This window comes from Sus scrofa, chromosome 4 (assembly GCF_054392235.1).
Source record: "Sus scrofa isolate SSC_HxYL_T2T_F1_AM1 chromosome 4, Sscrofa_HxYL_maternal_Yorkshire_Landrace_v2.0, whole genome shotgun sequence".
Taxonomy (NCBI): Eukaryota; Metazoa; Chordata; class Mammalia; order Artiodactyla; family Suidae; genus Sus; species Sus scrofa.
In genome coordinates, this window is record NC_139386.1 from 78,108,724 (window position 1) to 78,133,150 (window position 24,427).

General features: G+C 39.5%; 1 protein-coding gene across 3 annotated transcripts in view; it reads right to left on the reverse strand.

Moving 5' to 3' along the window:
• LOC110260289 (uncharacterized) overlaps positions 1-24,427 on the reverse strand; it is a 57,626-nt gene that overhangs the window by 18,488 nt on the left and 14,711 nt on the right. The window contains exons 5-7 of one of the 3 annotated variants that reach the window (XR_014843784.1): positions 5,471-5,615; positions 4,959-5,006; positions 2,225-4,012 (exon numbers count right to left, since the gene is read on the reverse strand). The exons of 1 other annotated variant lie outside the window; for it this stretch is intronic. The gene's annotated coding sequence lies outside the window, so the exon portion shown is untranslated. The remainder of the gene's footprint in view (positions 1-2,224; positions 4,013-4,958; positions 5,007-5,470; positions 5,616-24,427) is intronic. One more of the 3 variants, XM_085022319.1, reaches the window with a different exon arrangement.

Consider the following 24,427-nt stretch of genomic DNA (forward strand, 5'->3'; position numbering starts at 1 on the left):
TCATTTAAAAGGTGTGTATCACCAACAGATTTAAGTGATTTACTGGATCTGATGTTATTCAATAGGAACATTTCAGTCAAACTGAAAAGACCAGCTTTATTCTTTTCATTTTCAGAATTCATTAATTTTAATGACATTTAGAAATGCAGAATGACCACAGAATTGAGCCACTAATTCTTCTGAAATATGAATTTTCAAAATTAGCATTTGAAGAGGAAACTATCACTATCACACAGAAACCTTTATTGGAGGTCTTGGGTGGCTGAAGCAGAGTCTGACTTATTTTTACAACACATAAAGAGGCATAGCAAAGTTATCCCTACAAGGATTCATGGCTAATTAAAAATTTCAAATTGTATAATCTGGAAATTAGTGTTTGCAGCAAAATCAGCCACTCAACCTTGAACATGGCATTCTGCGTGTGCAGCTATAATGAGCTGTTTTTGTGCGGTGTGTGGTCCTTGACATTTGTCATAATCCTCAGACCACCCAAATATAGCAATCTGCTATTTGGAAGACACCCTACAAGTTTCTCTTTCCTCTTCTTAAGGCCATATTTTTAAAGAGCCATCAGTTATCCGAAGCCTTCACTCATCGTGCTAATGGCTTCTATAAATACTCTGACAGATCATTCTTCTCTAAATTGTCCAGCAAAGAAAGGATAAGAAACGCATCCTCAGAGGCTATGGAGGGGCATGAGCCTACTTCTCACCTCTGGTGAACATGCCAAGAAAGCCACTGAGGACCCTACCCACTAGAATTCCTTGTGTGCAAAAATGCACAAGAAATCCCAGTTTAAAAAGTGATTAAAAATGGGAGGCAGCAATGATTCTCCTGAACATTTTTTTAGCCTTTCACATCATAAAGTTTAAATGTGACTTATCATAAGATTTCTTCAAGGACTCTATTGAAATGGAAGGTATCAGTTTTATCATCCCCTTGAATAAAGCCAACCCTTGGAATAAGGTAATCAGTTTTCATCATTGGTCAAATTTCAACACCTACGCTCTCTTTTATTCAGAATAAAACTTGGAGTTCCAGCAATCATTTAAAATCTAAGTTTAGGGAGTTCCCACTGTGGTCCATTGAGTTAATGAACTGGCATTGCCACAGCTGTGGCATAGGTTGCAGCTGCAACTCAGATTCAATCTCTGGCCCAGGAACTTCGATCTGTCGCAGGTGCAGCAAAAAAATAATAATGATAATAAAATAAAACAAAACCTGAGTTTACAAGTCATAGGTAAACACTACTTCTGAATTCTACCTACTTTATGGCAATCTTCTCAACAATAAGCAATAAAAGAGTGGCAAATGCAAACCAACATTTGACAATGATTAGAGTGAACATCTAATTCATCATCTTAACTTCTGAGATTGAAATGGTGTGCTATTAGTAATTATTATAATCATTAACAGAGTTATAAATCCTAATTAATATCATTATGATAATGATTGCAAGACAGGAAGCGTAAACCAACACTGTCCCTCCTGATGACCAAGTAGGCACTAGGCTGAGTCCAAGATGTGCTTTGCTTCTGCTTTAATTATTTCACACTCACCACATGGATATATAACAGGTATCATTATCCCTGTTTGACAGATGAGAAAACTAAGTCTCAGAAAAATTAAGTAATTTAGTAGATCAAGGAGCTGGGATTTGAACACAGCTGCCCATCTGGCTCAAAGCCTGAGCTTTTCCTGCTTTGTTGCTACTGCTTTGAGTTACAAAATAATGTCCCTCTCCTCTTGATAGCTGACAAAGAAGGAGTGTGCTACTCTTATGTTCTCTTTCTCTGTAAGTAAATATAAGTATAGCTACAGAAAATAAACATTGGTTAGAAGTCAAAGAGATGGAAGACAATTCTAGAAAAGAAGATAAATTTGGAATTTTAAAAATCCTTCTAAACCAAGTGACAATATTCACTTCCAGTTCAGTAGAACTATTTTGGGGTTCCCCTGAGAAATCATTCTTCCCTTTGGAAGTTAAGGCCTCTAGACCAGCAGAGCCTTAAGTAGCAGTGACAGGAAGTATAACTTTCAGTAGTGGATATTGTGGGGTTGTAATGAGCAAAGACACTCCTGTTTTCACCCCTTCATTCCCAGATGGGTGACTATGGGAGGAATAGCACTGTGTATTGGATGCCAAGTGAGATCATATTTTGCCTCCGGGAGAACACTGTCCCACCCCATGTGGCATTGTCACCTAATTGATACCATAACTCACTGTATCAAAGGCTACTCCAACATTTTACAAGCAAGCTGCTTCATGATGGTGGTGAACACAGTTAAGACCAGAGAAGTCCATGGGCATGGACCCCCTGGCTCCATATAAGTATAATTTGTTCCTTGCTGGGAAGTGCTAATGTGTCAGATGCTATGACAGTGGGTAAGGCAGACTATGAGTTCACAAATGGTGGGTTTTCCAGAAGCATTGGAGGCAAGAGAAGCAAGTCCACACCCAGTGTGATAATCTATTCCAGCAAGAATGAAATGCAGCCCCTTCCTCGATGGAAGTGCTGCAGCTTAATTATCCTGCCACCACGTGGTTGGCCGATCCCCTGGGGAAGTGTGTCCCATTGCAGGCTCTGCGCTGGTCTCTGCGCTGGCAGATGGAGCATTCAGCAGGAGCTGCAGCCATCTAGCCTCGGTGAGCAGACATCTATTTTGCTGAGCCCATGTGCGCCCTTGATCCCTGCCACCATGGCCACTTGGGCAAGATGAGGTACCTGGGGAAGGGAGACCCATATCAACAAAACAAATCCTATCATCCAGTTCTGCTGAGGTCACAAGAGACACAGCTCTCATATACTCTGGGACCATTTGTAGAGATTTATCCACATATTTTCCCCAGATGTCATTGTCACCAACTTTCCAATTGCATCCCTTCCAACTCCCTAGTTCTGAGTTAGGACAAGAAAGCCAGGTCCCTCCATCCCATGCCGATCAGTCATTAGAAGGAGATATATACGCCAAGGAGGGCAGTGGTCTCGAGCTAAGACAACCACAAGGAAGAGCCCTCTTCCAGCAGCATCCTGGTGGCCGAGAGAATAAGTTCTTCATTTATGAAGGGGTTCCAGGCAGTGCATCCAAGGCCATGATGGCATCCACCATCTGGATCTGTAACTTCTGTGCTCTACTTGCTGAGCAAGTCAACATGAAAATGTGAATTCAAATACATGATTTTTAACGAAACTTGAAGCATTAGGTTGCTGCTGATAGTAGCAATGTTGACATCAGCCATTTAAATTACCATAACTGTTTAAAACATCAAGTACTGTTAATCACTGGGTTCTTATCCAGTTTCAGAGGGACCGTTTCCCAGGCCCATCATCATTGGAATGTTGACCAGAGCTTGTTTCTCCCCTGCCCGTGGCAGATTTCAGCACAAAGAAAAAACCTGCAGGATCCATTCTTTGTAACATGGGATTCCTCCAAGTAGTGATGATGGATTCATTGTAAGAACCAATCCTCAGTTTCTTAAATACAAATCCCCAACCTTCTTGATATTTCAAAGATATCATGGGTCCTGTCATGGCTCAGCAGTAATGAACCAGACTAGTATCCATGAGGATGTGGGTTTGATCCCTGGCCTCGCTCAGTGGGTTGAGGATCCGGCATTGCTGTGAGCGTAGGTCATAGATGTGACTTGGATCCCATGTGGCTGTGGCTGTAGAATAGGCTGGCAGCTACACCTCTGATTCAACCCTTGCCTGGGAATTTCCATATGCCATGGGTGCAGCCCTAAAAAGACAAAAAAAAATGTTAAAAATAAAGATATCACATATAATAAATTGTTCTGCAGTTTCTCTGCAGCATGTATTAAGTCTGTATGGTGGAAAGCTCTGTAAGGCTATTGTCTCCTTGAAGTGATATACAAGTCCAAAAGATGCCTTGATTAACTAGATTAAATCTTAGGATGAAGTCATAGAAAACGGAAGGCTTCTGAGATTCTCTGCCAGCTCAGAGGTGCTCCCCTGGGTTCTGCATCAAGAGCAATGTGCCACCCTCAGCTCTGGAAAAGAGGCAGAATTATCCATGTATAGAACTTAAGGGAGCATCCAGAACCCATCCACTTATTCTTTTATGAGTGAGCCCAATACTTAAACACCTTTTAAATAAATGATTGTGAAAATAAATTGGGCTCCAATATTTGTTATTTTATAAAACAATTTCCAAATGATTGGTCGTCCAAAAGGAATCAATTATTTACTTCAAAGTCATTATGTTTTATAGAATTTACCTGACAAATCAGCTGAAACATGTCACTATGACTATATTCCCTTATACTCAAATTTAATTATTGACTCTCTACAAATCATTAAACAGTAAATGTCCTGGGCATTTATAGAGTTGCACCTGTAATTTATTTGGTTTATGGTCACAATAGGTTACAGAGAAAACGTGGGTCACTGTCTCAGTCCCCAGCATGTTCTCAGGCAGAATCGCATTTTCTGTAGAGCCACTGGGTCTCTACAAACAGCATTCTTTCTGCCAGGCACTTTGTAATGTGCAATGAACGGTGTCATTTATTTTCATTTCCTCATACTTAATTGCATGCTTCTTGCTTCCAACATTAAGCCAGAAGGCAGGTGGCAGAAGCAATGAACTAAGCTGGGACTGGCTGTCGTCGTTATAGGCTCTGCTCCCACTCTTAAAAGCAAGCCGATGGTTTACAATCCAGCAGAAGCCACTGGGCTGGAAAAGCAGGTTCTGACGCTGCAGAAGCCACTGTCAAGACCAGCACCCAAGGAGGAAAGGCACCCAATTGACTTTACCTCTCCCTGGCATCCACACAGAGTGCAGAAGGTATTAACCCAGTAATAGATATTATTAAAACTAAGTAAGTAAGCTGCATCAATTAACTAATACAATGTGAGAACCAACTGGTCAGAATATAGCCTTATTCAAATGATATGCCTCACTCCTAAATAACCTTGCTCCATAAATACTGAACTCACCTGCTTAAAATGGATCATCCTCAGGAACAGGGGGTATATTTGTTGAACCTATTAAATATCAAATGTATATAATTCTTTATAGGCCATTTAGCAGCATAGTCAAATATAAACCATAATTTTCAAATGCTAAGCGATATCTCAATGTGCAGTTTTGTAGCCCCGAATTGTTCAATATTGAGCCAAAGTCAAATCAGTAAAAATGTGTGCTTTTTTCACCAATAAATCCAACAAATAACTGACTGAGATGTTTTCTTGACATCCTTCCCCAAATGACAAAACTTTTTCCCACTACTATTTTCAAGTAACATTTCATGACACACAGATTATGCTTTTTCAATGATGTCACCCATGTGTTACTAATCAGATGTCCTTTAGAGTCTGAGAATGAACACTACTTTAGTAATAAAGAGTAACAAAGGTCACAAGAATCTGATTTCCTGAGGCTATTTGCTCTTTTCTTAGGAAAAAAAAAAAAAAGCAACCATATTGTATGAAATGCACATTTTGCTTACTCTTGATCACTTTCATACAAATGTAGGAAGAAAAAGAGTGAAGACTAGAGCTGGGGCCTCCACTCTTGTCATTTTCACTAAGACACAGGCTCAGGGCTCTCCATAGAGCTTTCTCCTTTTTTTTGGTCCCAAATCTGGATTCTGGCTGCATTAACAGGAAAGAAAAGCATCAATTATGGTCTTTTTTTTAACTCTCTCTCCATCCTTTTCTCAACTTTTATTCCTTCTGTATTTACCATTTCCTTCTAGTTTTCACTATCATGACACCTCCATGCCCTCTGTGTTAGTATATTATAAATGTTTATTTTTCCACCTAGGTTTTGGATATCTTCTATCCAGACATCTGCAAACTTTTCTACTTGTATAACCAATATTCTACAAATCGCTATCACTAAGTAATCTTTTGTGAAGAGATAACACCATCACAAATTTGACCAAATATCTGGTACTTGATATATTACTTGTGTGTAACATCATTTCCCAAAGTTAAAATGATCCTTGACTAAAGGTTCTGTGATCAAGTAACTTTAGGAAGTGCTGCCCATCAAATTTAAAAATTGAAATTCACAATGTAGCCCCTTAGTAAAGAAACCTGTTTCAGTCAGTGTCTTTCCAACTCACCTGAGCTTGGACTCCACATTTTCATGAAACGTGGAGTCCAAAATGTGTTTCTTAGAACACATTTTGAGAAACATTAGCTTAGAAGCTACAAGTTTAAGCAATTTTCAGATAATATAAAAGCAATCAATAGTTACATTTATGCAACCACAGGACTAATAAAGCAAATCAAGAATACATTCCAAGTATGATTTATGATGTTAATATGAATAATGTATTTTAATAAGCATCGAAAATAGTTACAAAGACTTGATTTGTTCATATTCTGAATTGCGAAATCTAATTAAGCTGGAGTGTTGGCTTTTATTTATATCTCAGCATCAAAGACCTTCTATTTTTGGTAAAGGTCCTCTGATGTTCATTGGAAAAATAACACTGGCTGTTTACTAGTTTAGTGCCAGACTACATATTTTGTTGTTTTGTGAATCTTTCCATGATCTGTTAGATGATAAATGATTGTTTTTTCGTATAAACAAGATGAAAGTCACTAATTTGTAGTGATTAGAAATGGGAATTTCTAGTATCTTTGATGATGATTTTGACTTTCTCAAGTGGAAGATTCATTTATTTACTCACATAATAAATATGTATCATGCATGTATCTTGTGCCAGGCACTTTCTTAGGTTCTTGAATACATCAGTGAACAAAACAGACTAAACTTTCTGCCCTTGTGGAAGTTAGATTCTAGTGGCAGTGGGGTGAAGTGGGGGCTGTCAAAAAACAAAAGCATAATAAATAGGTAAATTATAGAGAGTATTACAAGATTATAAGTGCAAGGCAAAAAAAAATGGAGCAAGGTAAGGGGTTGGGAGAGCTGGAACAGAGGAAAGACTGGCAGCAATCTTAAATAGGGTGCCCAGCATAGGCCTCTTTGGAAAGTTGCCATTTGAATTAAAACTTGAAGGAGTCTGATAATTAAGAGAAGAGTGTTCTTATCAGAGGGAAATGACAGTGCACAGGTTAGGAGAATTCCTGGCATGTCCAAGGAAAAGCAAGGAAGGCAAAATGACTAGAACTGAGTGAACAAGAGGGAGATAAGTAGGAAATGAGACCAAATAGGTAATCAGGGGCCTGAAAATGTAAGATCTTGTAAGGACTTTGGCCTCAGCGCTTATGAAATAGGCAGCCACGGGCAGAATTCTAGGAGAGAAGGGAAACCATTAACTCACATTTTATGAGAATCAACCTGTCTATTGTTGAGAACAGATAGTAGAAAAACAAGAATAGAAACAGGGAGGCCAGGTAGGAAAGGAAGCATAGTAATGGTGGAGGCAGTGAGAAGACTTTAGAGTCTGAATCTATCTTAAAAACAGAGCCAAAGGGATTTCCTGAAGATGTGATGGTGGAGTGTGCATGAAAGAGAAGATCAAGAATAACCCCAAGGTCTTTCTCCCCAAACTTGGAAATGCAGGGTTATCTTCCAATGAGATGAGAAAGATTCTCCATAGAAAGAGCAGAAAGAAACCTAAGGTTTTATCAGGTGGACAGTGTGTGTTTGAGACATCTTATTATTTACTGTTCACCCAAGTGGAGATATTCATAGAGAGATGGAGTGATGAATCTGTGATTTGAGAAAAAATTCTGAGCTAGTGACACCAGTTTGGGAACTATCAGCCTTGAAGGGTTTTCAAAGACACAAGACTAGATGAGGACAACATATATGTGAGTATAAAATGAGTATAAATAGGTGAGAAAAAAAGAAAATCAAGAACTAAAATTATGGCACTCTGCAATCAAGGCCTCATGGACCACAAAGGGAAACCACTAAGACAAAGACTGAGAAGGAGTAGCCAGTGACTTGGAGGAAAAGCTAAAGAGACTTCCTCAAACCACAGGAAGAAAGTACCAATTGGGAGCACAAAAGAGAGCTGGCAACTGAATGTAATGTGGATATTCTTTGGTGACCTTGACAAGGGTAGCTCAGTGGGGTTCTCAAAAGTCTTCTGGGGGCTTAAGAGAAAATAAGAACAGGAAAAAGGAAGGGAAACAAATATGAGCAACTCTCTGAAAAGTTCTCTTTCAAAAAGGAGCTGAGAAATGAAAATATAAACTAGGCAGATGTGGTGTTCAGAGAATTTCTATGTAACATGAGAAAAACAATAGCATGTTGGCGTGGTGATAGGAAGAACCATCAGAGAGCAAAAACACTGATGATGCAGAAGAGGAAGGAGAGAATTTCTGGAAGAGTATCCTTGGGTCGGCAGAAAGAAATAGGATCTAGTGCACAAGACTTCCCTAAGAGACCCAGAATGCCGTGTGGCATGGGTTCCCAGGCAAGTTTTGGCACCTTCAGAGAAGCCTGGGTAAAATGAATGAGCACACACAGATTGCTATGGCATTATCCCTATTATGTATAAGTCAAGAATTCCTTAGGGAATACTTTTCCCCTACTTGGAGTTTGGTAATCCCATAGAGTTAAGACTTAATAAATATTTATGGCTATATGAGTTTATAAAAAGTATGAGAAAAATTGCTGGATATTCATCATTCTTCAAAATCATAGTTTCTGTGCCAGAGAGATAGTAATCATGAGGGTACTTGGCTAAATAATGAAACATGTATTAGTCAGAGTCTGCTAACAGCAGAAAATAACAACCTCTGTGTATTTCAGCGTAGGGGATGGGGGATCCAATCCACTCCAGTGTGTTTTGTGTGGAATCTTTACCATCTTCACTGCATAGTTTAAAGGTTGGCCTCTTACCAGTAATCTGGAAGGTGGTGAGGGTAGAGTTGAAGAGGGAGGATATGAGATATGGAGGAGGTACAATTACTTTTATCTGCCTCAATCTAGACATGATACATGTCACTCCTGCTCAAACCCCCTTGGTTAGAACTATTCATATGGCCCCATCTATGTTCTCCGAGGCTAGGGAATGCAGTGTAACAGTTAATTGTGTGCTCAAAGAGAAGTAATGAGTTTGATGAGCATCTCTCCAGCCTGCCATAAAAAGTATGCAATGTTATGACTTCCTATGAACCGTTAGACCTAAATTTGTCCTTTTGGCTCATATGTTAGAATGAAGACCAATGGATAGCATACCCATGGTTGGGAGCTGCTGCTGCCATTGCCTAAAGATGACCCCATATCATTGTATAATATGCCAGTGTGGATTAAATTAATGATTCAGATTCTAAAAGTCATCCAAGAAAGAAACTTAACTAAGAACATTCTAAATTTTGACAGTCCTGTGCTGGTTAATGAAAAAATAACACAAAATAAATACAAAGCTAGACAGATCTTTTTGGAGACTGAATAATGACATGTGGTTGGATATTTCAGAGAAATGGGATAGGATGTAAAAAAGATTCAGACTGAAGAAGAGCGTTAGAAATGCAAATAGTTTTGTTTTGTTTTGTGTGTCGGTTTTTTTGGCCACATCTGCAGCATGTGGAAATTCCTGGGCCAGGAATCAAACCCATGTTGCAGTTGCAGCCTGTGCCATGGCTAGACCTTTAACCTGCTATACCACATGGGAACTTCCTGCAAATAGTTTTTCAAGGTAGGATGTGCATGAGGGAGTAGAGGGTCTGGAGAGATCCACTGAGTTTAGATTACAAAAGCCTTTGCACACTAGTCTAAGGAATAAATGTTTTATCTTGCACTGGGACATCATTTTTCCAAACAAAGCATATGATCAATGTAACAAGAAATGTCTACTTCGTAACAGTACTAATTGGTAGATAACACAAAGCAAAAGTACTATCTTTGTGTAACAGAACATCCCCGTCTCATCCTTTTCAGTCATAAACACATTCTGGGCACTCACCAATATTATAAGATTTCTGAATTTCAAATAAGGAAATCATAGCCTGGCAAAATTTCAGGCAATGAATTATCTGACTAACCCCTATTCTGGGAATCAGTACACATAGGGGCAGTGCAGTACCCTAGCAATTGTTTTCTGCAACCTACACTATAGTTCGGGGCAATGCCAGATTCTTAAACCACTGAGCGAGGCCAGGGATGGAACCCACAACCTCATGGTTCCTAGTCAGATTTGTTTCCGCTGCACCACGATGGGAACTCCAACAATACAAATTTTTTCAAGAGCTCATAGAGCACACACCAAGCTAGAATGCATCCTGGACTATAAAGTAAACCTCAAATTTAGATTGAAATCAAACAACAAGTGTTCTCTGATCATGGTAGGATGAAATTAGACCTCCATGACTAGAGACCCAGCAGGAAATGCTCTAAACATATTAAAATTAAAGACACACTTCCAGATATTCCCTGGTCAAAGAGGGAGGCTCAAAAGAAATTTTAAAATACATAGAATGGAATGAAAATAAAAACAAAATGTATCAGAATATATGGAATGCAACTTACGTAGTACTAAGAGGTAAATTTAGAGCAGCGAATGCTTACATTAAAAAAGGAAAGGACTCATATAAACAGCCTAAGTTTTTGCTGAGAATATAGAAAAAGAAGATCAAAACAAACCCAGGGAAAGGAAGAGGAAAGAGTACAAATTAGAGAGAAATTAATGAAATTGAAAATAGGAATATCATAGAGAAAATCAATGAAACAAAAAGCTGATTCTTTGGAAAAGTCAATGAAAAAAAGTAGACAAGACTAAAAGTAGAGAAGACAGAAATTCCAACCATCAAAAATTAAATAGAGGATAAAACTACCAATCTTGCAGCCTTTTTTTGGGGGGGGGTACCCACAACAAATGGAAGTTCAGGGCCAGGAATTGAATCTGAGCCACAGCTAGGACCTATACCATACCACAGCTTCAGCAACACTGGATCTGTTAACCCATTGTGCCAGGCCAGAGATTGAACCTGCATCTCTGATGCAGGTTCAAGACTTAACCCCACTGCACCACATCAGGAACTCTGATCTTGCAGCCTTTATAGGGTTAATAAGGGGATATTATGTCCCTGGACTTAATGGAGTTCATTCTCCAGTATGTGTTACACAGCAAACAAGTAAAGAAGTTGAGCAGCAAGAACTGAATCATTTAGCAATCTGGCTGTGACAAAAATATCTCATGGTGGGAGTTCCCACTGTGGCTCAGTGGTTAACGAACCCAACTAGTATTTCATGAGGATGCAGGTTCGATCCCTAACCTTGCTCAGTGGGTTAAGGATCCAGCATTGCCATGAGCCGTGGTGTAGATCACAGACGTGGATCAGATCCCGAGTTGTGGCTGTGGTGTAGGCCAGCAGTTTCAGCTCAGATTGGACTCCTAGCCTGGGAACCTCCATATGCCCCAGATGCAGCCCTAAAAAGAAAAAAAGTGACAAGGTAGTGACTTGGCAGGGAAAGGCCAGGAAACACCTCTATAGTGTTGATATTTAAGCTGAGAGCTCAATGGAGAAAAAGAAGCAGTTCTGAGATGTTCTGGGCAGAAGGGGAACCTCCCAGGCAGAAGTGACAGCTAGCACAAAGGCCCTGAGGCATAGAAGAGCTCAGCGTGTTTTAGGGTTAGAAGAAGGTGGGTGTGACTGGAGTCCAGTGATCAGGAAAGATGATGGCAGGAGGTAAGGAAGGTCACCAGGGGCCAGATCAGATGTGACTTTCCAGGCCAGGGGTAGGGATACAGGTTTGCATCTTGTGTGAAGAAGATATCTGGGGAAGCCTTAAGTGGGAAAGAGACTTGTTCCAAAGCGCATTTTATTTTATTTTTCATTTTTGAAAGTTTTATTGAAGTATAGTTGATTTACAACATTGTGATCATTTCTGCTGTGCAACAAAAAGATTCAGTTAAACATATGCGCATACCCATTCCTTTTTTTTTTTTTTCTTTTTTTGTCTTTTCTAGGGTCACACCCATGGCATATGGAGGTTCCCAGGCTAGGGGTTTAATTGGAGCTGTAACTGCTGGCCTACACCACAATGCGGGATCCAAGCCATGTCTGTGACCTATATCACAGCTCACGGCAACGCCAGATCCTTAACCCACTGAGCAAGGCCAGGGATCAAACCCGCAACCTCATGGTTCCTAGTCGGATTCGTTAACCACTGAGCCAGGACAGGAACTCCTCACATATCCATTCTTTTTCAGACGCTTGTCCCTATAGGTTATCACAGAGTATTGAGTAGAGTTCCCTGTGCTCTACGGCAGTTTCCTGTTGGCCATCCATTCCATATACAATAGTGTACAAACTTATGGTTACCTAAGGGGAAAGGTGGGGAGGGGGGGTTGTGGATGGGGTGTTTGGAAATTGCATATGCCCCAAAGCACATTTTTAAAAGATCACTGTGATTGCTTTTGGAGAGCGGATGGTGGAGAGACAGAATTAGAGGAAAAGAGGTTAAAAGGTGGTTGCTGCGGAGGTGGTAGAGGCTTTTAGCTACAGAAGTAGAAAGAATTAGGCAGATTCAAATAAATGTTGACAGGAGATAACTTTTTACCCCAACATTAAAATTTAGAATAAGAAATTCCACCACTAAGCTTTTTTCTCAGTATAGACTTGCTAACAATGTAATGAGTACTTCTGTGTTTTTCCGTCTGCAGTTATTATGTATTTTCTTGATTTCATCATGATTCATATTGATACAGTGCCAAAAGAGAAGAAATATAATAGGAACCACATTTATTATTACAAAAGAAAAGGTTCTAAAATGCTTGAAAGAACATTTCACTTCCATACCAATTTCAGCACTCCATTTAAGTTGAAAATTTCTGCTTTTACCAAGTTTGCAATTTTTTCAAAACGTCTGATCTTTCACAATTGGATTGTTTGGTTTTCATCTTAATTCTCAGAATGCACTTTATATTCTAAGACGGGCATCACAATCCTGACAGTGTTTTTCATATCTAAAAATTTTCTGGTTTTTATTATTACCATTATCAACAAAGATTTATTTCATGTTTACTCATAGGACATGACCATCTGTATAAATAAAAAGAATACATAGAAATTACTTGAAGGGTATCAAAACTACATAGTGTTCTAAGCAGACGCACAGTGACTACTGGTGGTGCTGAAAATAATACTAGAAACCTTGGAAATGATAGGCGTTAAGGGAATGCTTTTGGTTTTGACAGCCTCAGACTTTGTAAGTGATCTGGCTAAAGGCAGAAGTGCTAAAAATCTCCGGGGGTAATCTTATCCAACATGTTCCTTCATGGTTCAGATGCATAACTCTCCTTAGATCAAGAGTCATGATTGTCTTTGCTTCCTTCGATGTCACATTCAGGCACATATTAGGACAACAGAGAGCTGAATATTTGTAGCTACTCTTAAAATGACGATTGCCTACTGCCTAAAAGCACTAGAAATTGGACGAAGTAACTGGCCTTCCCCAAAGCATGACACAGACGTTTTCGTGCTCATGAATTCTGTCAGTTTCAGTCCTTTCATCCATGAAGACAGAGAATGACTTTTCTGGGCTGCACATCAGAGCCAAAAGCTTAATAAACTACCACGTGACACTCTTATTACAGTTTAAGTGCATTCCTTACATTTCCTAATTCAATCATGCTTAACAAGGGAAAAATTACTTCCTCAGTTGGAAGTTTTAATTAATAATCAAACTGAAACAAAACTTTGACTGTGATACATTTTAACAACAACAACAAAAAGTCTTGAAGTTGAAAGGATTCTCCTTTCCAGATTTTCATTATCACCAAAGGCAAATTCTCTTGAAAAATATTTCAACAAAGGGCCATTGTGTTCTACTGACACTGATAAGATATGATTAGATAGAAAGAGATGACTGTGTTTTATACACATGTTGACAGTCTGGAACCATGTAGCTAAATTAAAGAATCTCCATTTCAAAAATGATATTAATTTATAGTCCTAGTCTACTCTAGTAATAGGAAAAAAAAATCAGGCGTCCTAGTTACTATCATTTTTCTATGTGTTACTTTGATGCCTATTTATTGAAAGTTATTTTTTGCAATATTGTATGGCAGGCACTGTTCTGGGCACTGGGAATACAGCTATGAATGAGGCAAAGTCCTATCCTCTTAGAATTTATATTCCAGAGACTTTAGCAACACAGACAAGAGAAGGTCATAATCTGTATCAGGAGATAACACCACTCTGACCCTGTTTGGGCTCCATTGGAGCTCTTTTCTCCTGGTGGACACGCACACTCAGGACAGTAGAAGATGCTGGGGCTCCCCTGGCCCAAGAGAACCTGATGCCTAACCCTCCCCTGAATCTCAGCTGCACTGGCCTTATCCGCCCCTGCAGGCTCCTGCCCCACCCTCAGCAGCTGCTGATAGAGTGGGTCCATGCCTCTGCAACCAGACCCACTCCTTACCAGTGTCTGTAATGTGCTAGGAATTCTAGAATCCCACCTGCCAAACCAACCTCCTGTTCCACTAGTCTCTCACCCATAGAGCCAGCTCCGGCTTCCTGGCATTTCTTTAAAAAAAAAAAAAAAAAGAAATTTATTAAAGTATAGCTGATTGACAATGTTCTGTCAATTTCTGCTGTGTCCAAAAATTGGCCAATTCATATATACATTCTTTTTTCTCGTATTATCTTCCATTATTGTGTTTTTTAAATGTCCCAAACTCTCTCCCCTTGGCTGCCAAGGTCACTTTTTATTTTGAACACAGAGGGAGGGGCTTTCCAAAAGAGGCAGAGCTGCAGAAAAGAGAAAGCTGCTAACTTTCTTCTGTCTTCTTTTTTTCTGCCCTCTGGTCTCTGTCAGTACTTTTCCCAGGGACCAAAACTACAGTAAACAAGAAGGCAAGGGAACCTGGGAATAGAGGTCTCTGTGATAGACAACAGAGCAATGAAAGAGAGAGCAGAGCAAATGTGAGAGCCATTTCTGGGCTCTGTTAGGTTTTCCTGGTATATAGTTTTCCATCCTTTAATCTTTCTGTGTCTTTCTGTTTTAGATGGTGACTTTGCAATGCCCTTTATTGCCTATCATTTTCTATTTGTTGTTAGTCTGATAATGTCTGAATGACTATTTGGATCTTTTTAAAATGTTTCTTGTGGTTATTTTAGATTTATGGAAGTATTTGTAATGTCTGCCCACATCCCATGTTTTCCTTCCACTGATTCACAAATATACCAGGTTTCATCCCTCCATCCTTAATCCTTCTACTTGAAGTATGTTTTGGTTTGGGGATTTTTGTTTTGTCTTGTGTGTTTTTGTTGTGTGCCTGTTAGTAATAAATTCTCTTCATTTTTATTGGGCTGAGTGTCTTTATTTTACCTTCACTCGTGAAAGATTATTCCAGATTGAAGGTTATTTGTTCCAAGCACTTTTCTTTTGGCTTCAATTTCGGTTGAGAAGCCAGCTATCTATTTAATTATCTTTCCTTTGTAGGTTATCTGTCTTCTCTTTCTTACTGCTTTTAAGATCTCTCTGCTTTTGGTACCTTACCATTTTGCACTAAGATGTACCAACTCGAGACTCTCTTCAAGAGACAGTACCATAGAATCCTTAACAGCAAGAAGTCAGGAGCCAGACTGCCCCTATAATTTGCTAGCAATGAAACCTTAGCCATATTATTTTAAGTTTTCTGTGCCTAAAAAACTTCACACGTTTGAGGATTAACTGTTAACATACGTAAATTGCTTAGAATTCTGCCTGGCTTGTGTTAAGCACTTTTCTTTTGTTCAGTTTTAAAATATTCATTTTTTGCTTGCTTGTGATCCACTGGATTTTCTGAATCTAAGGTTCATTTTCTTTCAATATTTATACATTGAAATAGTTCTACTTCACTCTTCCTGTTATTTCCTGAAACACTGAGTAGATATTTTCTGGAGCCTGCCATTCTTTTGTACAAGTCTCCTAACCTTTCATTTTTTCAGGTAGCTCTTCCAGTTTGCTAATTCCTTCTACAACTGTTTCTAATTTACTGTTTCATCAGTTTATTCGGTTTCAAATTTCATTTCTAAAATCTCTATTTATTTCAGTTATCAAATTTCCCTGGTCGATTTTGGTAGTCTCTTTTCCTTCTGTCATTCTTTTATACTATCCTTTTTAAAAACATGTTAAACATATTATTTTATATTTCTATAATTCTAACATCTAGTGATTAAAGATATGATTCTATTGTTCTTTGTTTAATATAACTCTCACTCAGTTTGGTTTCTCCTATGTCTAGAGATAGTTCCTGGAATATCACATCTGTGGATTTCCTGAGGCTGCATTTCTCCAGAGATTATTTGCTTTTGTTTCTTCTGGGCATGGTTAAAGCCTAAAATTAAGATTCAATAATATGCACTACCTTGGCATCTGAAATGTGGAGGGCATCAAAAGGCCAACAATGACTCTCTTTCCACACTACACTGCTTGAATAAGGTCCTCTGGATCAACCACCCTCCATATAATGGAGACCAAGCACAGTGCTTGCTTATTCCTGGACAGCAGGCTTCAGTTCCCTACCAGCCTGCAGAGTTACTCAAACAAGCCAATCACATCCTCCCACAGGAACCAGGGGGGACCTTGGCCTCTTAATACTAGGGAGACCGCCACTCACACCTCCTGTATGTTCCTCTGTTTGCAAATGCAACCCTTGAGTGAGGCTGCATAACACTGTCATCCTCCCCAAGGCTGTGAGCACATGTGGGTCTCCATCTCCATGGCCAGCCCTGTGGCCTGTGTCCAGCCATCCTCATATCCTTAGGGTAGGAAACCCGTACTTATCAATAGAAGGAAGAGGAGACAAATAAAACATGGGCTCTGGGGTCATTACCAGCATATAGCACTTTTAAGTTTCTACCTTGGAAATTTGGACATGTCTCTTGCAATGCAAATTCAGGCCCAAACTTCCAGTAAGTGTAAGCAAAGTTAATATCGTCTCTCAAGGAAAGTTTTATTTTTCTCCCATTCTTTTTCTTTTTCACCCAGAAACAAAGACAAAATAGACATACATCCCTACCAACTCTCCAGGGAGGGATTTTTCCTAGCTCCTACTGAGGAAGGTGGTGTAGCCTTTTATAGCAATTCCTCTCTTTATGTGAGTCGCAATTTGACTTTTAGCCCTTCTCAGCCCTGTCATTTATTTCCTCCCCCTACACATAAGACTTTAACCCAGACTACTCCTATGTGCAAACCTAACACCTATCCTTACTTACAACATAATTTCCCCCTGTCTTGCCCTCTCCGTAAAATCCAATTCTTGAATTCTATAAAAGCACCTTTTATCTTTTACAGAAGCTTTAACACGCTTTAAAAACATTTGTTCATACATATTATACAGCTGCAATTTTTTTGCCTATACCAGAGGAGATTTTTCTAAACATCTCTCTCTTTTTCTGTCTTTCATATACACACACACACAATGAAAAACTTAACTTGAAACATTGTGCATGTCATTAAATATTCTTTAAGCATGTGATTACTATTGGATCCACAGCATTTAATCATAGAAATGTAGCATAATCTATCTAACTTCTATTTTCAGACATTAAGATTTCAGAAATCTTAATATTTTTACTGTTGCAAATAGTGCTACAACTAATATCTTCATATAAAATCTGTGTATCTCTGATTGTTTCCTTAGAATAGATTCTTGGATGTGGTTATTATCCTGACAAAGGGTATGAACTCTTTTAGGGTGCATTTTGCCAAATTGCTTTCTCGAAAGCTTGTAGCAATTTACAAGTCACTGCAGTGTGTGATAGGTGAAAAGCAATGTATCATCAATGATTTAATGTGCATTTCCTGATTACTCATGAGGTTAAACATTAACTGACTGTGCTCTGTGTTTAACCAATTCACTTGTAAGACTATCAGGTGACTTGAATTATCCAGTTGGGAGACGTGTTCATTTTTTCACTCAAAGTATTTGTGAATCTTCTATAAGCATAGCACTGGGTTAAAACGAAGGGTAAGTTCAACAGCCCAGCATACTTCAATATCCATGGAGTAAATGGCATGCAAGAGAACAGTTATGGGAAGATGTAAGAAAAAGCAGCAGCAAATGAGGGCTTCTACTCAGCAAACCCAACACTGTACTGAAGAAAAGATCTTTCTTTCGCTGTTTTGAATAGAATTTCATGCTTTCTATTGAAAATGAAAATACCATATTGAAATCTGACTTCAAACGATTCTTAATTTTGCTGTTTTACAGTTAATATTGTTCTTCTACCCCAGGGCTGTTTTTGGAACAGTTCAGCACTTACTCTTTTCTGTACCAACCTCGTGTTCAACTCTATGGCTTGTTTCCATTATCTCTAGGAAGGGATCTGCTAATTGCTCCCTACAGTAAGTCTGAGAGATTATTGAATGGACAATGCAATACAGTGATGGTAAAACTACTGGGTTTTCCTTAGTTTTATTCATCACTTTCTTATGAAATTAAGCTTTTCCTTCTAAAAAATTTCTTTCCACGTGATACAGTCCTTGGAACCGTCATTCACTCACCTTCTTGGTGTATCACTATTCATAATAATTCCCCATCGTAGTGAAGGCCACTCATGTGAAAATGTATCCATCGCAATGAAACTGTATGATAGCCCACCAGGATATTTCTTCAAACCCCAGATAAAAAGCTTTACATCCCTTCAGTCCCTTTACATCCAGAGACAGAGGGTCAGCTGAGCATGTATGCTGCAGGCAAGAATAAAAACATGCCCACACAACTTGTGTAACCAGCACCAGAGGACAAAAGGGAAATACATGCATTTCCACTTCAAACAACAGAAGCCAGGTAAAATTTAATGCAGGGAAAAAAGGCTATGTACCAAGAAGCTGTTTTCTTTAGAGAATAATTTTTGTTTTGTTGGGATAATTTTTACACTACTTTTTCCAGTGCCCTGGCTTCATGAAGGGTCCATTTGCTTTGTAGGTTTCAGAATTATCTTTCCTAATCCCAGTCACTACAGGACTTATCCCGGAAGATGTGGTAGATTAGCAGAACACCCCATACCCTTTATGGCAATTTTAAAGAAAATCTACGGAGTTCCCTGGTGGCTCAATGGGTTAAGGATCCAGCATTGTTACCACTGTGTCTTGGGTCACTGCTCCAGTTTGAGTTCGATTTCCGGCCCTGGGGGAGGGGGAAATAAAGAAATGAAGGAGAAAGAAAGAAAGAAAGAAAGAAAGAAAGAAAGAAAGAAAGAAAGAAAGAAAGAAAGAAAGAGAAAGAAAGAAAGAGAGAGAAAGAAAAAGAAAGGGAAAGAGAGAGAGAGAGAGAAAGGAAGGAAAACCTTATCTTATTGAGAAAGAGAGACAGGAAATAAAGAAGTAAGGGAGGAAGGGAAGAGGGGGGAGAGAAAAGGAAGAGTCCACAGGGTGACGGGCTGCCCTCTGGTCTCAGCTGGATTTGCTTATACATGTCTGATCAGCTTTGCTGACCTTGCTAGCTGCCTCACCTGGTGGTGGCACCGTGAAAGGGAAAAAAAAAAAAAAAAGATAATGAATGTGCGCACGGCTTAAAACCAACATGCTGTAGCTCCCACCATTTTTAATTGTCCAAGGCAAATCCCAGTATTAATCCAGACTTAAGAAATAAAGAAATGGACTCCACCTCCCGAAGGGAGAAATTACAAAGCTGTTGCAGCAAGTATAGCTTAAAGGTGAAGAAACAGGGCTATTTTTAAAATCTATCTACCTAAGAGAGAACAACTGATTAGAATAAAGTTTTAAATCCTAATTTTTTCTTAAGTTTCCCACATCTTTTTTTTTTTCTTTTTTCTTTCTTTTCTTTTCAGGGCTGCACTCACGGCATATGGAAGTTCCTAGACTAGATGTCAAATTGGAGCTACACCTGCTGGCTTACGCCACAGCCACAGCAACACAGGATCCAAGCCGCATCTGCAACCTACACCACAGCTCACAGCAATGCAGGACCCTTAACCCATTGAGTGAGGCCAGGTATTGAACCTGCATCCTCATAGATACTAATAGGTTTCATTTCCAGTGCACTGCAATGGGAACTCCCAAGTTTACCATGTCTTTAAGTGTAATGTTAATAAAAACAAATCATGCTGTATTTATCTCCAAGTCTGTTATATAAATAATTCTATGTGATAAGAATCTTTCTAGGCTAGTAGTATAGCTAGATCATTCCTTTTAAGGTCTGTATAGAGGTTAATAAATCAAAGCACTGCAATTTATTTAACCACTTCCCAGTGGATAAAAATATATTGACTTTTTTCTCTGTTGCAAGCATGTCTTTACTATAAGCACATTTTTTGTATGCTTATGGTTTTTGTTTTTTGTGTTGTTTTTTTTTTCTTGGCTGCACCTGCAGCAGTGAAAGTTCCCAGGTCAGATATCAAACCTGCTCCACAGCAGCAACCTGGGCTGCTGCAGTGACAATGCCAGATAATTAACCCGCTGCACCACAAGGAAACTCCAGTATGCTTATGATTTTTTAATTGTAAAACTTCCTTTCCTGGAAGTAATTTCAGGTTCAGAGGATATATATTACATTTTTCATTGCAAGGACAAAATTTCCTTTATAGAAAGAAACTATTGGTGATACATTTGTCAGAGTAATGAATGCCAGTTGCTAGAACGAATAAGCTTAAAACACAGTGACTTAAAGTCAGACGTGGGTCCAGGCAGCCATCCTGAACAGCTTTCCATCCCAGTTCCTCAGAACCCCCACCCTGTGCCTCTGACACCTTAAAAAGTGGCTTTGGAATTCCTTCACTGGATCCTCTGCATTCAACAAGCTGCCAAGAAGAAAAAAAGTTAGGGTAAGGAGCTAGTGGGAGATACTTTAATGCCAAGTCTTACAGTGGCTCCTTTCACTCACAATCCTTTGGCCAAAACTCAGCCACAGAGCCTCAATATACCTGCAAAGGAGGCTGGCTGGAAACACGGTTTCCAGGTGCACCTAGGACATCTGGTCAATTTGTGTCTCTGATGACATGCTTTCCACATGTGATATTTCTACTATTTTATTATTACTATTTGACAATCCCAAACAACTCAAAAAGGAAAAAATCATGAATTAAGTCCAGGTCTTTTAAAATTGTAAAAAAAAAGCAAAACTCCCTTTCTATCCCATTCCAACTCTAGAGGTAAACATGGCCAACAATTGGGAGTTTATCAGAAACATATTAATCCACCAAGTGTTTATGTGTGTATCCATCCATATATACTATATATGTATATGTTATACACTGAATCATGCTCCCTCCCTACCCCTGAATTCATACATTGAAATCCTAACCATCAGTCTCAAAATGTGACTCTATTTGAAGATAGAGACTTTTAAGGGATATCTAAGTTAAAATGAGGTCCTAGAGTGAGCCCTAAGGCAACAAGACCGATGGGCATCTAAGAAGAGGTTAGGACATGGGGAGGCTACGTGCAGAGAGGAGATGGCTGTCTACAAGCCAGGAGGAGAGATCTCAGAAGAAACCGATCCTGTTAACATCTTTTTGTTAGACTTCTCATCTCCAGAATTGTGAGAAAATAAATTTCTGTTGTTTAAGTCACCCAGTTGGTGGTCCTCTGCTATGGCGGCCCCAGCAAACTACCACATGCTGCAAAATTACACATGAAATAAGTGGTTACAAATGCCCTGACATACCTGCACACTACCCGTTGTACGTAAGCCTCCAGTCCCTCCTTTTTTTTTTTTGGCTGAAAGTACATCTTTTGAAATTTTTGCCTATATATATATATATTTTTTTTTTTAAATGGAGGCAGTGCTTTTCATTTACATGTTCTTGCTTTCTAGTAAGGATTAGAATTTTTTCACATGTTATTGGCTGGTGGCTCCTTTGAATTTCCTCTTCTGTAAACTATGTGTGCCATTGACCTCTTTTAAAAATAATTTTGCTGCTTTTATTTTTAACTTGAAGAAACTATTTGTACATTTGGCCTAACAACACTTTCTTGTATACATTGCAAAGATCTTCTCCCAATCTGTGGTTTGTATTTTGACTTGGTTTGGGAGATAGTTTACATTTATCTTTTTCTTCATGAGCTTCTATTGTTAGAGACCACGCTAGATGCTACAGGACCTAACATGATAAGCAAGTGGGGAGCCCTGTCCTGGAGGAGAGTACCATCTCTGGGTTGGCAGAGAAGGGTATGCAATGTGCTTCATCCAGAGCAGCGTATGGAAGAGGTCATAAAAGAACGGACCCTCTGGGTGAAGATAGAAATTATCATACTGAATGAAGTAAGTCAGAGAAAGACAAATATCATGTGAGATCACTAATAGGTAGAATCTAACAAAAATGACACAAGAGAACTTATAAAACAGAAACAGACTCAAAGATTTTGAAACCAAATGTATGGTTGCCAAAGGGGAAATGTGGGGTTAGAGGGATAAATATGGGGGTGGGAACTGACATACTACTACATATAAATAGATAAGTAACAAGGACCTACTGTATAACACAGGGTAAGCTACTCAATACTGTGTAATAACCTATATGGGGAAAGAATCTGAAAAGGAATGGATACACGTATATGTATAACTGATTTACTTTGCTGTACACCTGAAACTAACACAACTTTCTAAGTCAAGTATACACAAATAAAATTTATGAAAGAAAGAAAGTAAAAGGAAGGAAGGAAGAAGGAAAGAAAGAAAAAAGAAAGAAAAAGAAAGAAAGAAAGAAAGAAAGAAAGAAAGAAAAAGAAAGAAAGAAAGAAAGAGGAAAAAAGAGAGAAAGAGAGAGAGAGAAAGAAAGGGCGAGAAAGAAAGAAAGGGAGAGAAAGAAAGAAAGAAATCCTAAAGTTGGGGCAAGGAGATGAAGAAAGACTTAACAAAAGAGCAGTATTTGGGGAGCATCTTGAAACCTGAGGTGAGCCAAAGAAAACCTGTTAACTAATACAAGTGACATGTTTATTTAAGCCTCTCCACCCACAGGACCTAAAAATAGCAACCTCAGGAATATCCCTTTATTTCTTTGGTTGATGAGGTTTAAGGGAGCATGAGGTGCACAAATACTGAGCAAAAATAAGCGGGGAGGAAAGAAAGACGATCCCTCTTCAGCTTCTAGGAAGAGCTCAGAGCAGAGCAGGCTCAGCCAGGAGGCAGGGGTCCAACTCTGGCCTCTGGGCTCCACTTCCTCCCAAAGGCCCCAACCCAGGACCTCCACAGGCAGGACTCACTGTGGGCACTTGTCCAACCTGGGTGACTCCACGCACTTTGCGGCACACAGCTCAAGAGCACTCCCTGGAATTAAGTGCCGGTGCGACCACGTGCCCTGAACGCGCCTGAGTCACGTAGGTCATGCCTGTGAAAGAGCAGCTTTGCGGCGTGAAGAATGCACTGTGAAGCGTCCTGCCTCGGGGGGAATCCTGGCCAGCCCTTTCCTACCGTGGAGCATCCTTGCCTGGCTGCTTTACCCTTTCTGTGCTCCTGGTTCTTCTCCCACAAACTAGGATTAATAATAGAGCTGACCTCATACGGTAAGAAATTAAGCGGGAAAATACATATAAGAAGCTTAACCAGTGCCTACACTTAGTGTCCAGTATATATCAGAATTACGACTTTACAGCCTTGGCGAGCCCCATTGACCATAGGTATACATTGTACTCTTCCCAGCATCCTTGTCTGATAGATGGCAGAACTGAGTGCCAAAGCATGGACTCACTCCCCAAAGTTGGGCAAACAGCAGAACTGGTATTTAGACCCAGTTTGGTGGATCTCTACACCGCCCTGTCCCACCTCTAGAAAGCACGCACTAGTCCAGAGGACAGAAGAGAGTTTTCTACTCCCTTGGCAAAAATTATTGCTTGCATTGGGGCAGTTTCAAGGTAAGGAGAGCAAAGCCAAATAATACCAACCAAAAAAGAGTGGGCTAGAGGAAAATTTTTGCAGTATATTCTTCCAAGCTGATTTAATTATCCAGATAAATGAAACCTTAGACCTGTTTTTATTTGCCACTGCCCATAGAGCAAATAGGAGGGCAGTCCTACTTGCTGAAGTTGTCTTGGTGTGATCTTTCTCCCCTTGGAGCAGGAGACAGCCTAGAAGCCGGCAGTCACAGCTACTGGAACAAGACCCCTTGCTGGGCATCCCATTCAACGCCACCAAGCAGTGGTCAGTGTGGTCAGTAGTTTTCATCTTTTTCTGTCTGATCACTTGGCACTGGGTGCTACTGAATCTGTTTGGTAGTCACTCTTCTTGCCAGAACCTCACATTTTCAAAATATTTTAGAAAAAAAAAAAAAGCTATCTGTGATGAGTAAAGTAGAAACCTATTTAAGATATTTTAAAGGAGGGCTGCCAAGCTGAGAGGAGTTTACCATCCACAAGATGGTGGCAAATTGCACATTGACCTGAAATGTCCGATGTAAAAGCCAACTCAGCTGCAAATAAGGAAGAATTGCAGACAATTCAGGAAAATTTTGACACAGCTATTAAAGGGCATTGTAAAAGAGACTTTCTGCTGCTTCTGTCCCCCAGAAAAAGCCCAGCCATGAAGGAAAAATAGGTTCTAATACATCCCCAAGGCAGAAGGGACATTTATTGTTGCTTCATTGCC